We start from the raw sequence: 20137 nt of genomic DNA, 5'->3' as shown, positions 1-20137 counted from the left end.
AACTATGCTCACCATGTTCCAACAGGTTGAGGAAGCCATAGCCAGCCTCTCCGAGAGGATTACCCGACTTGACGATGCCTACCGCCAGCTTATCTTCAATCCTCCACCACCACGCCCGAGGGAGAGTCCCCCGAGCGCCCAAAACTACCCTCACCAGGACGGATTGCTCCCGCGACCATTATGGCATGCACCTCACAATAATCACCCTCACAATAATCAACCTCACAAAAGCTACCCTCACAAAAATTACCCTCACAGAAATATCCCTCACAAAAATTGCCTACCAAAGAATACCCCTCCAAGGCGCCTTCGAGATCCTGAAGTCAATGGCATCTGGAGAGATGATGTTGAAGATGTCTATATCATCCCAGGGAAGGAGAAACGGGCGAAAGAGATCGGTCACCTTACCCGGTCCGGACGCCCCTATCAGAACCCAAATAATTCAACGGTCGCTCCAAACGACAAAGTCGTCCCGGAAGCGGACACTCAACCAAGAGCTCCTGAGAATTCGATCCTCAAGCAACTTCAGAAGGCAAAAGCCGAAATCTCAATTTGGCAACTGATCACGACATCCTTTGAGCATCGACAGGCTTTGCTACAGGCCTTGGGAAAATTAACTGTGCCCTCCACCTCTTCCCCAGAAGAAATAGTGACACATATGACAAGGACGCCCCTGACTTGAACAACCCGGTCGTCTTCTCTGATGAAGATATCCCTCCCTTCGGACCCAATCATAACCTCGCCCTGTACATTACCGTACAATGTCTCAAGAAGAATGTACCCATGGTCCTTGTAGATGACGGATCCGCGGTAAATGTCATTCCCCTCAAGACTGCTCACAAGATGGGTATTAAGGAAGCTGATTTGGTCCCAACAAATCAAGGAGTACGCGCCTACGACGGCACTCGTCGCAAGGTCGCGGGGCTGATCACTCTGACTGTCGCAACCGGACCGCTGGAAAGGCAAACCAGTTTTCAGGTGGTCGACATCGACGCCTCCTTCAATATGCTCCTGGGACATCCCTGGATTCACGCCGTCAAGACAGTTACCTCAACTCTCCACCAAAAGATCAGGGTCCCCTTCAACGGGAAAACAATCACAATTCCTACTTCCCCGATCAAAGCTGTCATGAGAAAGGGAATACCCTCCCAGACCATTGAGGAAGATGATAATGAAATGTGGGGATTCTAAGCTGTGAATGCCATAACTAATGAATCAACACCCTTTGATTGTGACCCGTTCGCCAACCTCACAGTCAACCGCGTATGATGCGCCAGGGTTACTTCCCGGGTTTGCCCCTCAATCCACTGAAGAGCACCTTACCTCCCTTGAAATAGGCTAAGGTCCCCAACATTCCCTTTGGACTGGGATATGAACCTACCAATGAAGATATCCAGGAGATGAACCTCCTAGTTCGAAAGCGTAAGAAGCACGGAGTTATCCTCCGTCCATATCATCTGACCCTCAATGGATACTTTGTCCCCGAGGGAGAATCAGAGCTCTACCATGGCTTTTCGGAGCCGATCTATGACTCTATAGCCAAGGACAGATACCCGGGTGTGGAAGTCTTCCAGGATTGCTACTTCATCCCCGACAGCACCAAAGCTGCATCAACTGAGTCAAAGCCGTCGTCATGCCTCGAAGGACAAGATGTCACCCTCTTCTTTGGAGAGGATAACATTAAGCACCTCGACTATGAGGACATTATCAACATCGCCCTGAAGGACAATCAGTTTGACCCAACTGCCTTGATCTCCGACACTGACCCGGAGAAAGCTACACAAGGCTGGAGGAAAACCATCAAGAGGACCGATCGCCGAGTCCGCATTCTCAAGATCACAACTGGAGAAGGCCCTATGTTCAAAGAGGGAAGTGGAGAAGAATCTGAATCTGAGTCTGAGTCAGAGTCAAAGTCTTCCATAGCTCCTAACACTCCTAATGTCCCAGTCAAGGTCCCCTTCCCACTATTTTATCATAAGGTCTTGGCTGATTCAGAGGCTGAGTCTACTAGGGTCACCCCCACTCCCATGAAAGGTGACAACCTGGAGCCTGTTCCAGGGGCCACCTCCTATGCTGTGTCGCCTCTGACTGACCACAAGATGTTTGTCCTCTCCGAGCTCTTCGCTCGTGTCAACTTAATGAACGCTAAGTTTGCTTATGACTCGTCTCAATTTAACTGCAATGCAATTCTGAATGACTATGAGGAATTTGACTTGAGTGACTACCCACCTCACCTAGCCAAAGAACTTGACAAACTGGAAACCAGAACCCCCATCATTAAGGAGACCGAACCTATTAACGTAGGGACCGACAACACACCTCAAGAACTTAGGATAGGGACAACCTTGGACCCCTCAGAAAGACAACAGTTCATTGACCTCCTCCACGAATACAAGGACGTATTCGCCTGGTCCTACAGAGACATGCTTGGGATTGACAGGGAAATTGCAGAGCACCGGATACCCATTAAGCCCAGAGCTAAACCTGTGAAGTAGAAGCTACGCCGGATGCGTCCTGAATGGGCCCTAAAAATCAAGGAAGAAGTGGATAAACAATTCAAGGCTGGTTTCATCAAAGTGTCTGAATACTCTGACTGGGTGGCCAACATTGTTCCTGTACCGAAGAAAGACGGGAGAATTCAGGTTTGCGTCGACTTCAGGGATCTGAACAAGGCGAGTCTAAAGGACGGCTTCCCTTTGCCACATGTTGACATTCTGGTAGACAACACTGCTGAACATGCTCTCCTATCATTCATGGACGGGTATGCCGGGTACAACCAGATCAAAATGGCTGAGAAAGACATGCACAAGACTGCTTTCACTACACAGTGGGGAACATATTGCTACACAGTCATGCCTTTCGGTCTCATCAACGCCAGAGCTACCTATCAAAGAACCGCTACCACTCTCCTACATGATATGATGCACAAGGAGGTAGAGGTGTATGTCGACGGCATGATTGTCAAGTCAAGAGAACGGGACGGCCACATCAGCGCCTCCGATCACACCGATTGGGACGACGACTGCCAAAAAGCCTTCGACAGGATAAAGGAAATCCTATCCAAACCTCCTGTCCTCATGCCACCTCAACCGCGGATTCCTTTATCCTTATACATGACTGTTACCGACACAACCATGGGAGCAATGCTAGCACAAACAGTCGACGGCGAAGAACGAGCCATCTACTACATCAGCAAAAAGTTCATTGAGTACGAGACAAGATACACCCAACTGGAAAAGACATGCCTTTCCCTAGTATGGTCAACAAAGAAGCTGCGGCATTACATGCTCAGTTACACGGTCCACATCTACTCCAAGATGGACCCGGTCAAATACATCTTCGAAAAACCCGTACTAAACGAAAGGCTGTCTAGGTGGACACTCATGCTGTCCGAGTTTGACCTCAAGTTTGTACCCCTCAAGGTTATTAAGGGAAGAGCAGTCGCCGATTTCCTGGCAGAAAATCCCGTCAACGAGGATCTAACGACCGACACCTGGTCACTTCCTGACGAAGACATCCTTTGTGCCGATTCCAACGCATGGGACCTATACTTCGATGGTTCCGATCTCGGTCAAGCTAGACTTCACCGTCACCAACAATGCCGCTGAATATGAAGCATGTCTCATCGGCCTGCAAGCAGCCATCACACTTGGCATCAAAAGACTGAGGGTCCACGGCGATTCCTCACTCATCATCAATCAGGTGTCCGGATCATGGAAAATACGAAGTGACAGTTTAGCTCCCTACCGGGCAAAAATCAATCAAGAGTCCGAGTTCTTCGACTAAGTCGATTACTTCCACTTGCCACGAGAGGAAAATTAATTTGCTGATGCCCTGGCAAAACTTGCCGCGCTCGTCAACATACCTGACAACATGACGTCGATGCCCCTATGTGTCGAGAGAAGGAGCGAGCCAGCTCACATTTGTGCCATCAAAAACGACGAGGAAAGCCATGTCGAACCTTGGTACCAAGCCATCCTCAACTACAAAACCAAAAAACGAATTCCCTCCTAACTCTGACCAAAGAGGACAAAGAGCCATCCGTTTACTTGCATCACAATTCGTAATAAACCAAAACCAATTATACAAAAGAAAACCTCAAGGGATTATTCTCCTTTGCATTGACCATCACAAAGCCAAAAAAGTTATGGGAGAGGTCCACGATGGAGAATGTGGCCCTCACATGAGCGCAATGATGTTTACCCGAAAAATCATGCGGCTAGGTTACTACTGGACCACCATGGAAGCCGATTGCCGTAACTACATCAAACATTGCCACAATTGCCAAATCTTCGCCAACATACAACATATACCACCATCCCTTTTATACACCATGACGTCGCCCTGGCCTTTCTCGACCTGGGGCATCGACATCATCGGGAAAGTTAACCAGGTGGGCCAAGGGGCATTGCTTCGTCCTCGTCGCCATCGACTACTTCACCAAATGGGTGGAAGCGCAGTCATATGTAGTCTTGACCGCCAAACAAGTGGCCAAGTTCATCCAGAACAACATCATCTGCCGGTATGGGGTACCCCATGAAATCATCAGTGATCAAGGCTCTCACTTCCGGGCAGAAACTCAGGGCTTGCTGGACAAATACAAGATTAAACGACATCGATCATCCCCCTACTGTCCCCAAACCAACGGAGCAGCGGAGGCAGCTAACAAAACTCTCGTCACCATTATCAAGAAAATTCAAGACAACTACCGCGATTGGCCGAGCAAACTCCCATTCGCACTCTGGGGATACCGAAGCTCCATTCGAACACCGACAGGCGCCACACCCTTCTACCTAGTATACGGTATGGAGGTGGTCCAACCGGTAGAGTTAGAGGTCCCTTCTCTACGCATCCTACTGGAGAGTCAAGTCCCTGAGGCGGAATGGACCCGTCGAAGGTACGAACAACTCACTCTTCTAGACGAACGGCGGCTCAACGCCTTGCACAACATCCAGCTATACCAACGACGTATACAACGGGCATTCAACAAGAAGGTTAAACCCAGGAACATCCAGGAAAGCGACTTGGTCCTCAAGTCGGTCCGAGCACCGCTACCCGTCGATCCGAGAGGAAAATTCAAACCCAACTGGGCCGGGCCATACCTGGTCAAGAAGATACTTTCGGGGGCGCAGTGAGACTGAGTGACCTAGATGGGGAGGACTTAACAAACCCGACCAACCTAGACCAACTTAAGAAATACTACCCTTGAACAATAGCAACCAACGATCCAAGCCTAGTTTTACAACTAGCGTCCACCTTAACCCTTTTCAAGTCAAGTTCCTCAAACGCGTTCTGATTTGAAATTGCATGTTTTATCGAGTCTAAGTTGCGGCACCTTGCCCGTTTTGAATGTCCTTTGATCTGTCAAAGGCAACGTCCATTTTCACTAAAACAAAAAACCCCTGAACTACGAGCATTGTTTGATTTCACCTCTTTAGGTGGATACATAGGCAGTCCCTCTTATACATGAGGGATACAACCACAAAACCCAATCGAAATTTACAAAACATTTCGAACTACGATCATGGTTTGATTTCACCTCTTCAGGTGGATACGTAGGCAGTCCTTTCTTACATAAGAAGGATACAACCATCCCCATAATCAAAAAACATCACCCACATCAACTTTCAAAAAAAAAAAAGAAAGAAAGGGGCAAACCATTCCCTTTGCCACAAAAATACAAAAAGTAGCCTTTCTCCCTTCCTACAAAAATCCCACTTTCCCAAGTGCAAACGTTTAGGATGATTCAAATCGAATTGCCTTTACAAAATGGATGGAAGAAACAAGCGTTCACAATTTTTGACACAAGCAATCCTCTTATTGAATTAATAATGGGAGGGATTACAATTTCAACAACAAATAAAGCTCGACGAGTCTACAACTTGTCAAAGCTAAGGTGTCGACTAAAGCACCTCACATAATAAAACTAGCACAAAACACACAATAACTAGCTAGTATAACATAATAAAAACTCACAACACTAATACAACATAATAATAAAATGGGTAATGGATGTCTTCACTCTTCCATTCTACCCTTGCCTTTCCCTCGGGGTACACCTTTCCCTTGCTCTTCTTGTTGGCCCGCCTAGCATGGATTTCCTCCTCGGAACGAATCCTCAACGGATCTAACATGGCGACGGCCTCCGGTCTAGTGCAAGACCCCATATTCGGCCCGAAACGAGCCCATGCACGGCCCACCATGTTCTTGGGACCCGAGCTTCTCCTCTTTGGTGGTCTCATCATATCGGGGCTAGCTCCATCAACATAATCCTCGAAGAAGGCACGGTTGGCCTTGCCAATCTCTCGATACTTCAAGTCGACGACCTCGTCCTTACGGAATTTGGACCTCTCTTCCAGGGACGGAGCTCTTGGACACTTGACATAAGCAGGAGTCACCCATGTCGTGGCAACGGGATTTGGTACCTCCCAAAGTGGCCGAGTGGCCCACCATCTTTCGAAGACCTCCACAAGCTCGGAGTTTCGGAAAACATTCTCTTGGACAAGAGTATCTTGAGCGGGCACCTTTTGTTGACGTCCCATTTGCCTCATGAGCCTCTCGGGATAGACGAAGGAAGCAACCTTCAAACCCACCACCATCAAAGAACGAGGACTAGCACCCGAAGCGGGCAACCCCGTGAAGGACCTCAAGTGCCACCATGGCACCACCCAACGGATGTGAGGACCACCCTCCTCCGCCAATCTTGCGGCCCAATAAGCCTCGGTGGAAGCAAAGCTATCCGAGTACAACTTCTTCCTCATGGTAAGGTGACGGAAGGAATAAGAAGAATAATCAACCGGAGGCTCTACATACCTTAGCCTCTCCAATAGCCACACTTGGATAATCCTTGGAGATCCAAATGAAGGAGCTTCTCCACAAGAGCCTTCCTTGTCCAAAGCTTGGATGATCTTGCCAAGCACCAACAATGATGGATCTCTACCATGCTCCATTTGCTCAACCACATGCACGAGGGTCATGCTACCATAGCATTTTGGCCCCTCCTTCCTCAAAGCATCAACAAAGAGGTATACATGGACAAGGCAAAAAGCAAGAGCCCTTATCCTAGCCACCTCCGAAACATTGGCATCTAATCGGTTTGAAAAGATGTTGATAAGAGCCAACATATCCACACCATGTGGAGCAAGAAGGAAGTTGACTTGACTTGTCGACAAGCCCAACATTGAACGAAATTTCTCCTTGTAGCACAACCGAGTCGGAGGAAGCATCGGAACACAACCCGGCCACCCACCAATGGCTTCAACTTCTTCGGCAAGAGGACAAATTTCACCCTTCGGGAAACGAAAACATGGTGTTTCGAATCCCAAAACCGAGAACATGCTTCGAGGAATGAGGATTTCACCTTGACTTGACGGAGCACCAACAATTGACCAACTCCCATGCAAATGAGTTGATACTTTTCGGGAGGCGACAAATCCCGTCACCATTGTCGCAACGCATTCTCAACGGCATCCATGAAATATTTTTGTGGAAGAAGAAGAGGTTTTATAGAGATGTTTTTGTGTTTCGGATGATGAAACAATGAAGCGCACACATCGCTATTTATATAAAATGATCAGCGCGTTTTTCAGAAAAAGGGGAGAGTTGGCTCCCATCGCCAGGCTGCCCGTGCCTCTTTAGGCCCTCCCCCAGGATTCCCGCTTTGACTTGTCTCTTTCAACTTGGTTTTCTCCTGACACCTCAAACCTCCCGCCAGAACGCTCGCACCTCTTCGGGATGATCCAGGACATTTTGTGTTTCCTCACACTCATATTTCCTTGTTTTCGCGTTTTACGAAATCCGACACAGTTTCCATGACGCAGCTTTAAACATACGGATTTTTCTTTATTTTTTAAGGGGGGAAGGGCTAGTCGCCTCGATCCGCGACGGATCGTTTCCATGTCAATCAAAATTCCGAAATTTTTTCGCTTTTTCACAATTTTTCATCAAAATAAAAATCGAAAATGGATAACACGACATCAGTTTTCCTCAAAAATTCAAGCGCTTACAAATTCGAGTCTTGACCTCAAAAAATCAAATCAAATACACTCGTAAAAATCTTTTCTAAAATTCTTCCCTGACGGATTGAGTTTGAAAATTTTCAAGTCACAAATCCATTTCAACAATTTCAACGCAATTTGATTCAACACACGAGTTAATTGCTCAATTTTCAAATTAATTCCTTTTGGAATTCCAAACGTGACGACTTGTCGCAAAAACTTTCAAAATTCATTTCAATTTTCAAAAATTCAATTTTAACTTCAAGTCATCTTGGTTAATTTTGTTTTCAATCAAATGCGTTTACGTGTTTACGTTTATGCATATGTGCTACCTGTTGTCTGTTTTCTACACTAACGATGCAGGAACTAGTGCGAAGCAAAAGGAGAATTGACGGCCGACAGCGCTCCTCTGAAACACAACACAAAAAAGCCAAAATCACAAGATGAGCTACAATCCAAAAACACATATATACAAACCGCCTCACGCAAAATACATCGACACACGTTTGATACAGACAACTGACCGTACAAACAGAATCCAGTACTGACATCTATCATACAGACACTGGCCTAAAACAACCATCTATCATACAGACATTGGCCTAAGACAACGAACTGGGGGCTATCCGCCACCTACCGAACTAAGCACTCTCTATCCTCTCAAACAAAAAAGAAAGGGAGCAACACAAGAAACAGAGGAGCAACAACGGAAGCAGAGGTGGTTACCATGACGGTAATACCTCGTTCCTGCTCCACGACAAAAAGAAAAATGATGCCTGGCAGACTTCGGACGACACGACAACCGAGGATCGTAACTCAGCACGTTACCCCGATGTTAACGTCCAATCAGCAAAACTCAAGAGTGAAAGAGGACCATGACAACGGACACTACCCCGATGTTGACCTCCAATCACCAGAATTTGACAACGATCAAAAGTGGCAACATGGGATAACACGCCCGTATTGAACCCCACTCATCGGGCATCCGAACCTTTGCAGACAACGACCAATGATCGATACCCGATCATTGGCCGGGCAAAGGCCGCCAGGAAGAAACACAACCAAGTCTGTAACAAAAAACAGTCACCTCCCTTCCTCCGGGATCATCCTCCTCCTCCAATGCCTCAACAACGGACCCCATAGTTCCCAAATGGTCCCCTGCGATCAAGGTTAAACAAAAAACGTCAGCCGAAATTTCGGCATTATGACGGTGCAAATTAGACAAATCCAAAAAAACAACCTGCAAAGCAAAGCAAGGGCAACCCCGCCCAAAATCCAACCAAAAAAAAAAAAACAATTCAAAAAAACGCAAAAAAAACGACTCGCCCTTCTTTTCAAGCAAAAGACGAGTCAAAACAACCACAACAAAAAAACGGCACCCCAAGACCCGTACAAGGTCCGCCAACAAACCAAAATACGTTCCCGATGCAATGGGGTATTTTTCTACGGCTCGAAAAGGCAATTTCTACGCCAATTTGAGCACAAACCGGTCAAAATTCCAAAATACGACCACAAAAAGGCAACGTGATTTTATCACGCCTCAAAGCGTCCTAAACTACCAATAAGGTCCATTCCAAGGCAAACTGACTCAATTCAAGCCCAAACAGGCGCTTATTCTGTCAGACATAAGACCGTCACAAAAGGCAAAAATTCCATTTTTGCCCACAATACCCAACAAAGGTCCGTAATGGCAAATACAGTCTTTCCTGACTACAATGCAACCTAGTGGAACCCATTACCCAAGCAAATAAACTTGGCATTGTGAGATGAGACGATTTCTCCACCTCACTCATGTTTTTCGAGCATAAGGAGCGGGAACGGGGACCAAAATGTAAACTAAAAGCACCCCTATACTCCTAAACGGGTTTCTAACCTTATGCAATCATCAATTCACTCGAAATGGGCTCAATCAGAAACGCCCAAATCGATTTTCTAGGGTAAACATCTCGCCCTAATTCAATTCAGCTAAAAAACCTAACAAATTCAAATGGATTCACGAGGAAATACATACCTTGAGACGACATTATTGTTGATAGCACCAATGGAAGCAAACAAAGGTCCTTCAATGGCGGATTTTTGCGAAAGGTTGAAGGCAATGAATGATGAATGACGAGCAGCTAAGCCTCGCGTCTTTTACAGAAAAATAGGGGAGCCCCCTTCTATCGCCAAAGGGCTCGCGCCTCAATGAGGCTTCCCTTTGCTTTATTCAGCGAAATTTGGGCTTTGGTCCAATTTCCTACGCAAATTCTTCAAAATTCAACGACGGCAATTAAAACCGTCATTTCAAAAATAATAGTGAATTCAAAGTTCACTATTTCTTCAAATTTCAAACAAACGGCGATCAAAACCGCCATTTTCCCTTCAAAATAATAGTGGAAAATTCAAAATTCACTATTTCTACTATTTTCAATTGCAAGAATAATAGTGAAAATTCAAAAATTCACAATTTCGTTAAAATTCAAACGACGGCGATTAAAACCGTCATTTTCGAAATAATAGTGGAAATTCAAATTTCACTATTTTCACCACACATGTCACCGGCGGCACATAAACCGTCACTTCAAACGTAGTAGTAAAGATGCCCAATTCACTATTCCCTTCACATGTCAACGGCGGCACATAAACCGTCACTTCAAATATAATAGTGAAGATTCCAAATTCACTATTTCTATCACATGACAACGGCGGCACATAAACCGTCACCTCAGTTATAATAGCGAAATTTAAAAATTTGCTATTTCCTTCAAAAATTCAAACAAACGAGTTGTGGAAGTTCAAATACACTATTCCTTCAAATATCAACAGGGGGCTTCCTCGCGGAACCCGCTTATTTCAACAGCATTGATAGTGAAATTCAAAATTCACTATTTTCACGGCGGCATCATGAGTCCGCTACTTTCAAAACAAGCCCATTCGATGCGGCTATTCTCACGGTCAATTAACCGACCCTCCATGGCTGGTGAGCCTTACAAAGCGTCGTGGCTGGCGAGCCTTCCTCACATATGCCCCATGGCTGGCGAGCCTTACAATGCATCGCGGCTGGCGAGCCCTCCTCAGCTACGCACCATGGCTAGCGAGCCTTACAACGCACCGCGGCTGGCGAGCCCTCCTCATATACGCACCATGGCTGGCGGGCCTTACAACGCACCGCGGCTGGCGAGCCTTCCTCAGGTACGCACCATGGCTAGCGAGCCTTACTACGCATCGTGGCTGGCGAGCCCTCCTCATGTACACAACACAGCTGGCGAGCCTTTATCCGCAAACATGCAAGGACGTATCCGAAGATCCCTCAGGTATGATTCCTTCTTGTGGCTGACGAGCCTTTGTACGTAGTCTAGCGGACATTAAACGATGCGCACGGAAAGTTGACAGACTCTAAACTGTTCCCGACAACAGGTCCTTGGCTCGTACCCTCGAGTCGCCTTGGCGTCGCCCTTCCCGACGGCAGGTCCTGGGTCCGAATCCTTTCGAGCCGCCTCGACGTCGCTTGGGTCTCCAGGTTGTAATCTTCGATTGACCCGGGGGCTCTACTTTGACTTTCGCCCTGTCCAAGCCTTAGTCAAAGTGGGGGCTCTGTAGATGCCCAATATCTGCTGAGACTCCAACAAACACCCGATGATTATCGGACTACAACATGCTTTGGAATCGCGGCGTTTGATCGACAGTTTGTGTACAACTTTAAGTCGGAAAACTTAAAACGATTTAAAAAATAAAACATTTCAAAACTTTTCAAAAGTACCTGGAGTGTTTAATGCACGGCGACGGGGTCGCAATGACACTAACTAGAGTCAAAACTGACACCGGACCAAAAACCGACTCAAAAATTCAAATCCCGATTCCAACAACGAATCAAACCGAGTCAACCACAAAAAACAAACCATTTCAAACCTTTTATACTAAGATTTCCCGGATTCATGAATGGTCACGTACCAAACATGTGACTACAAATCCTAGGATAGAACAAATCATGATTGCACTTGTGTGAAAGTACCTATGTCAAACGCTGCTTTGTGCTTCGATTTGACCGAGGTATAAAGTGGATTTCGAACGGGTTCCAAGCATCCCACAAATGCTTAGTGGTGACTCCAAACATCTATAATCGTTTCGAGACTCGTACCGAGACGAAACCGACCGATCTAAAACGATCCGGTCGAAAGCATTTTTACGCCGCCGAGCGTGGCTTTCAAAAGACTGTTGCGCATCCGCAGATTGAACCGAACCCGCAGGTGGGCCATGTCCACAGGTGGAGATGCCTCATTACTCCGAGTTTCTAGAGGAAGTCATTTCAAGAAGAGTGAATATTGGTGACCGTGAGCTTGTTGCCTCAAATGAGGAATGTAGCTTGATCAAAGCTAGTGAAATCCCCGTCAAACTTGACGATCATGGGAGTTTCTCAATTCCTTGCACTGTTGGCAACCAAAAGATTGACCATGCTTTGTGTGATCTAGGGGCAAGTGTTAGCGTTATACCGCTCACAATTGTGAAGAGGCTTGATGTTAAAAGTTTGTCCCGCACTCCCATCACCATCAAGTTAGCCGACGACACTATCAAAGCTCCAATTTGGATTCTTAAGGACATGGTGGTCAAAATTGGCACGCTCTCCATCCCCACCGACTTTGTAGTGATGGACATTCCCATGGGTAAGGACTCCCACATCATCCTTGGACGGCCATGCTTGGCCACGGGAGGAGCTATCATAGATGTTCAAAAGGGAAGATTATCCTTCAAGGTCGGTAATGAAATGATTGAATTGAAATTGCCAAATACTTTGAAAAACCTGTGGTTGGTGACATGTTTGGTATTGCGACTTTGGACTACCTTCTAGCTCAAGAAACCCCAAAGAAGATTGATGAGAAGGGGAAGGTGAAATGTTGATGGTAAAAGATGAAAAAGGCAAAAAGGAGTTGAAGCTTGAGGATGGAGAGGATCACCTCAATGTCCTCCCTCCCGAATTTATTTCATGCACCAATTCTCTTATAAGCTAAAACCGAAATTCGAAAAGAAGAAGCCAAAAAGATGGAGGAAAAAGTCAAAAGGAAAGAGGGTATGTGACCCTAATCTTGAAAAGGAAGAAGCTATTGTCTATGATAAGAAGAAAATTAAAGAAGAAGTTGACCGTAAAGGGTTGGAAGTACATCATGCAATGAATGGTGTGCATGAAATGTTGTCTAAGCTTGGAAACTCTTGTGCCTTGAGAATGAAGAAAGTTGGTAAGGAGATGGAGGGATGCCTAGATGGTGATCCCGGTTGATTAAAATCTTATTGATGAAGAGGTTTGGTGGAATTCCCAAAGAACCACTGATAAGTCCATTTTATATACATTTTAACCCCCTATATTAACTCTATTTACATGTCGTTTGCACTAATGTTAGTGTTTGTGAGCTAATTCCGTGTTCTAGTTGTATTTGCTTATTTTAATTGTGTTTTGTAGCAAATTAAGCTTTTAGTAGCTTTTTCCCGTCAAAGTAGCAAGCACATGAGTTCACGAGGCTAAAAAGACTAAGCATGACCTCGGAAGGGTATTTTGGTAATTTTCAAGCCCGAATAAGAAGTATGAAGCTTGGGTTGATATGCAAAATGATCATACAAAATAAAGCCCAGAAGAGAAGTTCAAGTTCATGTGAAGAATGTTAAGCTTAGGATCCTATTTGAAGCATTCAACCGGAGAATTTAGGAACATTAACACATAACATTGGATGCCATTACCATTTAAAGCAAGAATTGAAGAGAATTAACTGAAATCACCACGACCCCGATCGGGGCTGCCTTTCCTTGAATTGTTTACGTTACATCCCCTTATTCCTATATAAGGGGGTTGATCCGACACTTCTTACACACCTTCTAAACCACTTTTATACTCTCATTTCAGTTCTTAGTTTAGGTTAGATTTCCCTTAAGCATTTCTTTATTGTAATTTCCTTTAAACATTTCAAGTTCATTTGCAATTTTCATTTCAAGTATTTGTTCTTCTATATTCAAGTTCTATTTCCATTATAAAGGTAATCTCATTTCTAGTACTACTTTGTTATTCCCTTGTCATTTCCATTTACTAATTAGGATCACTTTATCGCTTGTCATTAGTCTAATTTACATTATGAAAGAGTAGTTAAAATTGTCTAGGGAATAAGGGAAACCATGCATAAGTAGTTCTTGCAATTGTTGAATTAGGATTGAAGGTGCTAGACCCCTAATTAGACTCTCTAATTAGTAACTAAATTACATGTTAATTTAGTTTAAGCATGATCTAGTTACATGCATGCAATTATAAGATGGTCTTAAATGATAAAAGATGGAATTTTTCTTACATTGCATTTGGAAATATTGGGCACAACACAAGGAGTCCTTGTGTTGTTCTTGAGCTAAGAACATGATGGATGATCCTCCATCTTCTAGTTTCCATGGTAGGAAACCTCCTCTTGGTTGCACCCAAGATATCACCCAAAATTCTACTTATATTAACTAGATATAAAGTAGAATATTACCTTGAAATAATATTACAAATTATTATTACTATAATAATAATTGATGTTTTATTATTTATGTGAGTTTTGGATGAGTTATATGTGTAAAAATAAGAAAAGAAGATGAAGAACAACTACTGTTCTTATGCTAATAAAATTAGAGCAATTTTTCTTCTTATTTTCTTACCTTTAAATGATTAAGTTGGGGGGGGGTATATATAGAAGGTGAAATGTAAACAAATGAAGAACATTTGTTAGTTGGACTTGCCAAACCACATGTGATGACTATCATCATCAAAAGTGGCGGCACTAAGTAATTATCGGGTCCATTTCGACTTTCGACATTTGTCCTACAAATGCTTATAAGTCCTATATTTAATTATCTTATATAATTAAATATTAATTTAGTTATTTAACACTTAAATAATATAAATTAACAAATAATGTTCACCCAACTTTTAAGTATTATTAGACCATTTTATCAATATAAAGTGTGTCCCATAAAACTCTATTAGCTAATTTTACAACCTCTTGTAAATTTAATTAGCTAATTACCTCCGCCTCAAACTTAATAAACTCATCGTATTAAAACTAATACTTTATCAGTAAATAATACTAATTTAGTCAATTAACTATTAATTACTAAATTTTTATCACATTAATAAGATATAATATTTATTACTCAATTATCACATAATATGATAATAAATATACTTTAAAACTCACTTGACTAAACATTAATCAATATATATTTCAAGGAACTAATTATCCAAATAATTAGATTTCCATTTGGGCTCCATCCTATAGGTGTGACCTTGAGGGATCAACTGATCACCGCCGTCATACGACAGTAACGTCAAACTCTAGTCAGCCGAGCGTTAGTGATTTACGTTAATCAGTTGACAAATAAAATATTATTTCCCAGGTATTCTTTTTACTAGATTTATTATGTAGACGCACTATTGAGAAGAACATTACTCCAACAATCTCCCACTTGTCCGACACAAGTGTGCGCTACAAATTCTCTTGTCCGTTATATCTCCCACTCATTGTAAGATGTCTTTCAGGTCGTTCTTGCACGTGATCATATCATATAGTCGTTTCCTCGATCAGGAGAATGACTGTCTGACCGGATAATCTACGATAGATCTTATCCGAGCGTGGCCACGCATTTTCAGTCACCCTCCTCGAGTAGCCTTGAGATAATAAACCCTGACGAGAGTGGACAATCCTGTTGACCTATTTTCTTCGTTCGATACAGATCACAATGACCCAGTAAATGTCCTTCAGCCTCCTTTTACGGTGCAACCTAGGACAAAAACCAAAGCCATCGGAAAACCGTACCAACTCTGACAAATAGTCACCAGTCTAAAGAATTGACTCGAAGGAATAAATAGAAATCCTTGCCACGACCAGGCAACATTAAGGACTCTATAAATGGTCACTGTCCGACAAAATGTACATTCTGCATATGTAATCAACCAGTCATCTTTATGACTCTATGGTGGTTGAACTCACCATCGATCGACTTACAATCTAGTCACTCTGAGACGTCACCTCATGAAGCAACTAGGGACAAAATACAATGTTAATCCAGTTCACTTGAAAGGTTCAACGTTGTCCCACAACCTTTTCAGATTTAACAAAATAATAAATATTATCCAGTATGTACTGAATATATAAGAGTTTAGAAAAACTCAAACGATAAATACGATTATCATATATGTAAAAATTGATACACTATCAGATTATTACATATCATATAATCTACAGCAATTCAATTACCATGTTTCAACCATATTGAAACGACATGACTATCATGTTTAGCCTTCAACAAGACCTGGTTTAAAATCAATGACACTCCATCTGATTAAACCTACAAATTACTATTTCCTTTTGTTCCACATGACTCATATTACATGTAACATAATTAAGTACATATCTAGACTTAACTCTAGACTAGGGCACCCAAGCTACAAAATAGCTCCCACTGTCATCACAGTATATTAGGATAGGATATGTGGCTGCAGGAACTACTGTTTGTCCCTGTATTACTGCCAAATCCAAGCTACTTCCTTTTGTAACATCAAATATTACAATGTACTCAGCTTCCGTTGTAAAATCTGCAATGTATGACTACATGGAACTCTTCCAACAGATTAACTCCTCAAAGCCAGTACGGGATTCCAAACAATCCCTATGTGTTATGTGTAACTGTTTACACAAACTTCAACTAGCATTCGTGTAACTCCTTACACAAATCAAATAAATTTAAAACACTTAACTTCACATCTTTAGCTCTTCTCAAGTACTAAAGGATAATCGATCTAGGTATTAAGTGACCTTCAATTAACTTCGATTAATAACAACTCGTAATACTCAAATCATATGAATTGTTATGACAATAATACATCATATCGTATGAATTATTATGACAATAATACATCATCGTGCAGCGCAAGCAATTGGAATCAATTCTAATGAGTTCAACTTGTTTAAACCAATCAAGAATCTCATCTATATAAGACTCCCGATAACACGCCTATATCCCTCCTTGATTTATCTCTATAAATCTGGATACTTAAGATGTATTAATATTCTCCTAAGTCTTTCATCATTCCAAATGATTAATATGTCAACAACCATGAAAGACTCATGAGATCACCATACTCCCACTAAAATTCATGTATAAACACAATTCCTCGACATCTCGAGAAATGTTTTATAACATGATCAAACCCACATTCCAACTCCATGATGCTCTCTCAAGAATTCTTCTTAAGTTAGCTACAATCTTATGATTGTAAGGATCTACCAAAACCCACAAGACGTGTCAAATACACTTCCTCTTCTAGAATCTAGTTCAAGAAGATGGTTTTGTCATCCTACTGTCAAATCATACAATTATGAAATACAACAATTGCCAATATAATCCGAGTTCATTTATTGACAATTATACTTGGAGTCAATCCGATGGCTTTGACACGGCTATCGCAACCCTATCAAAGATAAAACCTAACAGTCTCAACTAAAATGTAGTAGAGGCAGTCGAGTATCGAATCCACAGGGAGGTAATGTAATTATAGCTGTCTAATTCTAATCCTACGGTAACAATTGGGGGGTTGTTTGAATTTGGTTCTAAACTACGAAGTTTGAAAGGAAAAGGAAATAAAAACAAAAACAATAGGGGCAGAAAATCGGTTTAAACTATCAATAAGAGAGGGACATGTTGGGATTTCGGTTCACTACGGTAGTCCAATAACTCAGCTGTAAATGACTCAGACGAACTAATGTGAGACGGATGTTGAAAGGTCCTTTCGGTCCACTTTCTATCCTAAAATACCACTAACTTAACTTTCGTCCTCATTAGGGTAGTCTACTGTTTATAGCAGGCCTATTTAGTCCAATCTTTCGATCCAGGATTAATTTTAGCCAGATTAAAGGGTGACATAGAAGCGTGCACTCAACTAGGTCGGATAAATACAGTTAAATTGCCATAGTGACAGAGTCTCATAATCAATTCGTCTAATTCATTTACTACGTCGTCATAATTCTACCGCAGATTCCCTAATCCCAACATGAAGGGAGTTTAGCTACTCATATAGTTAATTAAACTAACAAAGAAACAGTTTTCAAAGAAGTAAACATTATAAATAAACAAAAAATTGCAATAAGGAAAATTAGGGCAAAAGAAGTAATAACACAAACGAGAAATTAAAGCAAACAAACGATTAATTATTATTAAAGGGAGAGAAGGAATTACAATCCAAGCGAATCCGGCGTAAAGAACACAAAATCCAAGTAAAAGCAATCCCGAAATAAGGTAACAGTAGAGAGGAATAAAGCAGCGTTCTAAAGTTTACAGTAGAGTGTTTGATAATATAAAAGATCATCCTAATTAACCTAGTAAAGCGTGCTTAAATAGCAAGGCAAAAGAGTTTAGCGAAATAAAACATCACGCGGGCTAATTAAAGCCCAAACCCATCAAAACTACTCGATCGAGTGGATTAAAACTACTCGATCGACCAACTCTTCATCCAAAACAGCTCGATCGACAGGAAAGTTACTCGATCGAGTAACAACTCTTTCTGCGGCATAAGGATCGAGTAGTAAACTACTCGATCGACCAACTAGGGGTGTAGAAACCACTCGATCGAGTGGAAAACAGCTCGATCGAGTGACTAGACTTCAATTCAGCTTACGTCCTCGCCTAAATGCCTCGTAATCCGTGCCACGATGCTTCTAAACACAGTAACTCACTCTGGAAAATCCCGTCTCCTCTAAATTCATGCAAAAAGGACGAAAAAGGGTACGATTCCACTACTTTCACGTTCATTGCTACAAAATGGACAAAACAAACCAAAGTAGCCAATTCGGGGCAAAATATCATAAAAACAATATGAAAATTCATAGAAATACGTGCTGAAATAGGCTAAAAAGACTATTCATTAGGCACGTATCAAATCTCCCCAAACCGAACCTTTACTCGTCCTCGAGTAAACTCAAAACTAAACTAATGGAACGGAAATGATAACTCAGAGCTAGCTTAACTTGTCTACTTGAACCAATTTAATGCAATAGAAATTAACAGTTAAAGCTAAAAAGGCAATACGCAAACGAATTATAAGCTGTTCAGAAATATAGCCAACCTATCGACCCTGCAAGACCAACAAAACTGGACTCTCTCGTGGTCACTCTTCTCTCATGAAGCAAAGGGTGAATGTTATATGTAAAAGAGAGAAAGAAAGACAGTCACTCACCTAACTGCGACCTACATAGCATGCATGTAACAAAAATGAAAGACAATTCAAGTACTAATGCACAAATTCCAACCAATAATGTCCGTCACAGCCGAGGGTTTGCAAATGATTTGGGAATAGTAAGGTTCAGGTGAGAAAAGGCAAAACATGTTATGGAAATGTGGAGGTAAAAGCGTCAAGCTAGTTTCTAACAGGACCATAATGAAACCATCCGAATCTCAACTGACTAAAAGACTAAGTACGGGTGCCCTTCATTCGGCACAAAACTCACTAGACTCAAAACACAATCTCCTCAAAAAATATGGGATAGAACGGAGGATTCAGACGGTCACAAACTTCTCTTTTTTAAACACCGTCTGAAATAACTAACTGAACCAAAACAACCTTTTTCGATTGTACATCTTCGAACATCTTCTCAACTCAGACAAGAGGGGCACGTCTGTTTCCTCCATTTTCACATTCTCTTTTTCTTTTCTTTCTTTCTTACACGTCTTTCTTTTTCTTTTTTTTTTCTTTTTTTTCCTTTCTTTCACGTCTTTCTTTTTTTTCTTTTTCAATTCCTTTTTTTTCTTTTCTCCTTCCATAATTTCCACCAATCTCCATACAATGAGATACAAACCAAACTGCAACAAAAACTCATACCACAAAAGAACATACTAAAGTAGCTTGACTAGGCAGGCTTAATTTGGAATGTAGCTAATGGGTCAAAAAGGCAAGTTTTGGCTAATTTGGAGCTAAATGGGTGAAAAGTATAAGGAAAAGGGAATTTGCAAACACCTCCCTGCATGTGACACCAACCACAAACCCGAATATGTGCATTTAACAAGAAATTGAATGTCATGAATGTGCAAAGTGATGAACATGCTATGCAAGGAGTACTACTCTCAATTCCTAATGAACTGGTCATGAATGTCACCAG

Source organism: Silene latifolia, chromosome Y (assembly GCF_048544455.1).
Source record: "Silene latifolia isolate original U9 population chromosome Y, ASM4854445v1, whole genome shotgun sequence".
Lineage (NCBI taxonomy): Eukaryota > Viridiplantae > Streptophyta > Magnoliopsida > Caryophyllales > Caryophyllaceae > Silene > Silene latifolia.
The sequence above is the reverse complement of the archived record's forward strand: the minus strand, read 5'-3'. Positions refer to the sequence as shown.